This window comes from Podarcis bocagei (genome assembly GCF_964188305.1).
Source record: "Podarcis bocagei genome assembly, chromosome: 1".
NCBI lineage: Eukaryota > Metazoa > Chordata > Lepidosauria > Squamata > Lacertidae > Podarcis > Podarcis bocagei.
In genome coordinates, this window is record NC_138125.1 from 14,799,366 (window position 1) to 14,805,365 (window position 6,000).

Genomic DNA, 6,000 nt, shown 5'->3' on the forward strand with positions numbered 1-6,000 from the left:
CATAGAATCATAGAGTTGGAATAGACCACAAGGGCCATCGAGTCCAATACCCTGCCAAGCAGGAAACACCATCAGAGCACTCCTGACATATGGTTGTCAAGCCTCTGCTTAAAGACCTCCAAAAAAGGAGACTCCACCACACTCCTTGGCAGCAAATTCCACTGTCGAACAGCTCTTACTGTCAGGAAGTTCTTCCTAATGTTTAGGTGGAATCTTCTTTCTTGTAGTTTGGATCCATTGCTCCGTGTCCGCTTCTCTGGAGCAGCAGAAAACAACCTTTCTCCCTCCTCTATATGACATCCTTTTATATATTTGAACATGGCTATCATATCACCCCTTAACCTCCTCTTCTCCAGGCTAAACATGCCCAGCTCCCTTAGCCGTTCCTCATAAGGCATCGTTTCCAGGCCTTTGACCATTTTGGTTGCCCTCCTCTGGACACGTTCCAGTTTGTCAGTGTCCTTCTTGAACTGTGGTGCCCAGAACTGGACACAGTACTCCAGGTGAGGTCTGACCAGAGCAGAATACAGTGGCACTATTATGAGAAGAGAAGACTCCCTGGAAAAGACACTGATGCTGGGAAAGATTGAGGGCACAAGGAGAAGGGGACGACAGAGGATAAGATGGTTGGACAGTGTTCTCGAAGCTACTAACATGAGTTTGACCAAACTGTGGGAGGCAGTGGAAGACAGGAGTGCCTGGCGTGCTCTGGTCCATGGGGTCACTAAGAGTTGGACACGACTAAATGACTAAACAAACAAAAAAACTTACTTCCCCAGAATTGAGTGCAAGTAAAGGCATAGAACAGGGACGCGGGTGGCGCTGTGGGTTAAACCACAGAGCCTAGGAGAGATATGTAAAACTATGCCACCTAGATATTCATGACAAGAATAAACATGCCTGCATTTATAGTGAGTGGGGTAGTAATGGAAATAGCCTTCATCTAAACATACCAAGAAGGGACGCGGGTGGTGCTGTGGGTTAAACCACAGAGCCTAGGACTTGCCGATCAGAAGGTCGGCGGTTCGAATCCCCGTGACGGGTTGAGCTCCCGTTGCTCGGTCCCAGCTCCTGCCAACCTAGAGCAGTTCGAAAGCACATCAGAGTGCAAGGAGATAAATAGGTCAGTGTTTCCCAATCTTTTTTGGGCAAAGGCACACTTGTTTCATGAAAAAAATCTCGAGGCACACCACCATTACAGCCCCGTGACGTCAGCGTGCAGCGTCACGCCGGGAGGGACATGAATTGCTAGCAAATTACATAATCACCTCCTTGAGGGCTGGCTCATCTTCTCCGAAGGCAGAACCCCATTAATTAACAGGACAGACTCACACCATAGCCAAGACGAGGGGAGAAAACCTCAGTCATACACAGTCATGCACATGTGGGGGCTAAATGAGGACGAAGACCGGGCAGAGAGCAGGGTTCAAATCACCCCACCTGGCCAGGACAATCCCTGGGTGCTCCCTTGGGCCACTCGCCTGACCCACCTCGCAGGGCTGTTGTTGCGAGGATAACACGGGGAGAACCACGCGCGCCCCCGGGAGCTCCTTGGAGGAGAAAGCGGGCGATGAATGCAATGCACGAAATATATGAGAGGCGACCAGGTTTTGCAGGTGAGGGGCCCCCGCCAGCCTCCGCTTCCAACACCCGGCGCAACGACGCCGAAGTTTCCCCCCGGGCTCGGCTCGGGGAGCAGCGCTGCTCCCCCCCGGCTCCCCTTCGCCCTCCCGGCTCTCTCTGCCGCCCACTGGGGACCCCCCTCACCTGCCAAGTCCGGAGCGCCGGTGGAAGTTGCATGCATGCATGCAGGGCGACGCGTTGCCATTGCATTGCACTGCACTCCATGCAACGCCTGCACGCATGCATTGCCTTGCACGCACGCCAAGGGGTCTCCCCGCGGTCCGATGCGTCCCCTCCGGCGCGGATGCAGCATTGCAAAAATAAACCACCACCCCCCGACGCAGCCCTACCTGGGAGGCAGCCTCCGCCTCCGCTGCTCCGCCTCCGCGGGGATCCCCGGGCTCCATCCTGCCGCCCGATCTCCGCGGGGGCGCAGGCAGGCTGCGCGGGGTCTGCGCGGAAGAGCCCCTGCCCGCCCGGCCGCCGCCGCTGCGCTCATTCCATGGCCGGGAGAAGAGCGCTTCAAACAAAACGCCCGGCCCGCCAGGCCACGCTGGGAAACGTAGTTCGCGCACCCCGCGCGGGCGCGGAGCCCAAGGGCGAGGGGACTATGGATCCCGGCAGCCCCCGCACCGGGGACGGAGGGGGAGAGGCCGGGTGCAGGGATGGAGGGACGGGTGGGCGAGCGAGTGAGTGAGTGGCAGCCGCCAAGCCTTGGCCGAGAGCCAGGAAGGGCCTCCCCGGAGGAGGAGGAGGAGGAGGAGGGAGGCGCAGAGCGGGAGGGAGGGAGGGAACCCCAGGGGTCATCTAGTGACGGCGCCCCAATCGAAAATTTGACTTTTTTAAAAAAAAGTCTTTCGAATTTTTTAATTTTTCCCGCGGCACACCAGGCAACATCTCGCGGCACACTAGTGTGCCGCGGAACAGTGGTTGGGAAACACTGAAATAGGTATCACTCTGGCGAGAAGGTAAACAGCGTTTCCGTGCACTGCTCTGGTTCACCAGAAGCGGCTTAGTCATGCTGACCACATGACCCGGAAGCTGTAAGCCGGCTCCCTCGGCCAATAAAGCAAGATGAGAGCCACAACCCCAGAGTCGGTCATGACTGGACCTAATGGTCAGGGGTCGCTTTACCTTTAAAGGCACAGAACAGTATATACACTAAGCCAGACCTCTCTGAGGTTATTCAGAACTATGTGGGATCTAGCAACCCACCAGATGGATAGAATGGATAGCATTGTAGAATTGCAAAATGCTGCATATCTAAGAACACAATTCTTAAATTAAATCCTGCCTGGGTGAACAGTTCTTATACTACTTTCTTTAGATTTGTTGTCTGGAAACACCCTAAAACTCCAGTTTACACTACACTGGTACATCCATCTTATGGGCAGGGAGGACATTATAATCCACTTCTTACGTATGTTCCCAGGAGTCTATCTAGGGGATTCATCAGACTCATAGCACCATAGCCAGTGGACTTTCCAGAGGTATCTGACTGGTCACTATGGGAATCAGGATGCTGAAGTAGAGAAGACCTTTCAGATGATCTAGCAGGTCTCTTCTAATGATCTTAGGTTTAATTTTAGAGCTGGGGGCAGGGTGGTCTGCTTAGAGGCATTCTCCAGCTCTTCACTGGAAAGGTGAGCTCCAGTTTCCCGAAGTAGGCAAATTATTTCCATGTGCCTTTATAGAAAAAAAGAAAGAAACGTCAGTGTAATTATTGACAAATTCATAGTTAATAAGTTCCTTCAACAGTCCTTAGTGGAACTACCAGGGATGACGTGCCAAGACAAAGCCCGTGTCAGCACTCACTTGCTTTCTCTCTGCGACTGGCTTGGCAGCTACCCAGAAGGGGGAACTCAGAGGTGATCAAGTGAGATGATAAATTGGTGGCTCCTTCAATGATCAGCCCCATCTGATGTGCCACACAGAGGGAGGGAGGGAGGGAGGGAGGGAGGGAGGGAGGGAGGGAGGGAGAGCATAAACACTTGCTCCGCTTTTCAGCAAGTACTCAGCCAGCTTTGCTTGCCCTTTGCTTTTTGCAACATGAAGTTGAGTGCGGCCATCATAATCTTCACAGCTTAAGTTTCCACCCTGCAAAAAAGAAACATATCTCCCATCTGCGAGAGCAAATGCAATGCTACAATGAACTTTTCAATAAGTTGAATTCACCTCATCAGGCCAGCAAAACCAAAACTGAAATGTTGTAAAAGAGATTGTAGCTCAAAAGGTTACAGGTTCAGTATCTGGCATCTTCAGGAATAAAACAACCTGGAGCCTTAGAGACCAGGGCAGGTGGGTAGATTTCAGCCTTGTAGATGGTATTTTTTGGGTTTTTCCAGGAACCCAAAAAACCACCAGCCAGAGTCAGGTGCGAAATAGTGGCTCAGCCTGCTGACGTACATTAAATGCACTTCCAGATTACCTGCTTATTGAACATTCATCCTGATTCATTTGCAGGATGAATAATTGGCATAGACTATTTAATATGCTTGTTCTGATTAGTTTGAAGGAAGATTAGACAACATTGCCTATTTCACAAGCATCCAAGCTGTTTAGTTTGCAGGGAGATTAGACAATGTTGGCTATTTAATAAGCATTCATCCTGGTTTTTTGCAGAGTGGTTAGAAGATTTCGGATATTTAATTAGCATTTATTCCACTTACAGTGGTACTTCAGTTTAAGTACTTAATTCGTTCCGGAGGTCCGTACTTAACCTGAAACTGTTCTTAACGTGAAGCACCACTTTAGCTAATGGGGCCTCCTGCTGCTGCCATACCACCAGAGCCCAATTTCTGTTCTCATCCTGAAGCAAAGTTCTTAACGTGAAGCACTATTTCTGGGTTAGTGGAGTCTGTAACCTGAAGCGTATGTAATCTGAGGTACCACTGTACTTTTCAGGGAAGCTAAATGATGTTGCATCAAAGTGAGTGTTGTCCCACACTCCCCACAGAATTTGCCTGCCACTCCCATTAACAAGAAAAGTTTGGTATTTGGGGAAAGTTGAGCATGTTGTGCAAGATATTCCGGTCAACAGCAATTATGCAATCTGAATTTGCTGGACTGTGATTGAATCACACCACGAAATAGCAATGGTTTGGAAGCGCCCGTAGAGGAAGTCACAATTACACATTGAGTATTTATCATGCTTCTGAGCAGACTTCTGCTATTTTTATTTACCACTTCTTCTATTGCTTTCAATGTATTCAGGTTACCAGTATTAGCAGCAGCACAAGCCATAGGTGGAATTCAAGCTTCTAGCTCCTAAAGAACGACAGGAAAAAATTAAAAGAAAGATTATGTATACATTCCATAACATTAAGCAATAACTGTATGGTATTTATATTTATTTATTAAATTTCTGTAGCACCCTTCATTGGAAGATCACAGAGCAGTTTACAATATAAAAACACAAACATAACATAGTAAGAAATGAAAACAATAATCCCTCCACACAGAGTTTTAAAAGCCATAGATTAATACATCTTATCTGTGAGTACAGCAGATATTTATATAAATGTGGCAACACAGATATGTTAAGGTATTGCTGTTTTAACTGACACATTTGTCATGAATTATGCTATTGTTAGGAGACACTGAGACATTCTTTTAGCAAAAAGCAACACACAAATAGAATGAACAATAAATAATATTAGTGAGATTCCGAAATGAGCGAGAGTGTGAGCAAAATAGGAAAAAGAAATACAGGGTTTTCAAGTTAATGTCATTACCATTTGAACTACCCAATACAATAACCAAGTTTTTCAGTCTACTTGGCATGAGTCTGAATTATTTATTATTATTTCTTAAATCTGTATACCACCCTTCATCCGAAGATCTCAGGGCAGCATAAAAATCAAAATTTAAAAAACTATTTTATATTTTCAGGTTTTAATCAACACATTGTGGCTGGTTTTTTGAGCTGCTTTGGAACTGCTATTGTTATACTATATGTAATAATAATAATAATTTATTATTTAAACCCCGTCCATCTGGCTGGGCTTCCCCAGCCACTCTGGGCAGCTTCCAAAAAAATATTAAAATACTGTAATACATCGAACATTAAAAGCTTCCCTAAACAGGGCTGCCTTCAGATGTCTTCTAAAAGTCTGGTAGTTGTTCTTCTCTTTGACATCTGATGGGAGGGCATTCCACAGGGAGGGCGCCACTACCGAGAAGGCCCTCTGCCTGGTTCCCTGTAACTTGGCTTCTCGCAGTGAGGGAACTGCCAGAAGGCCCTCGGCGCTGGACCTCAGCGTCCGGGTAGAACGATGGGGGTGGAGACACTCCTCCAGATATACTGGACCGAGGCCGTTTAGGGCTGTTTATGTGCTGCTCCTTAGCAAGCTGTGGGTTCCAGTGAGCATTGATGCA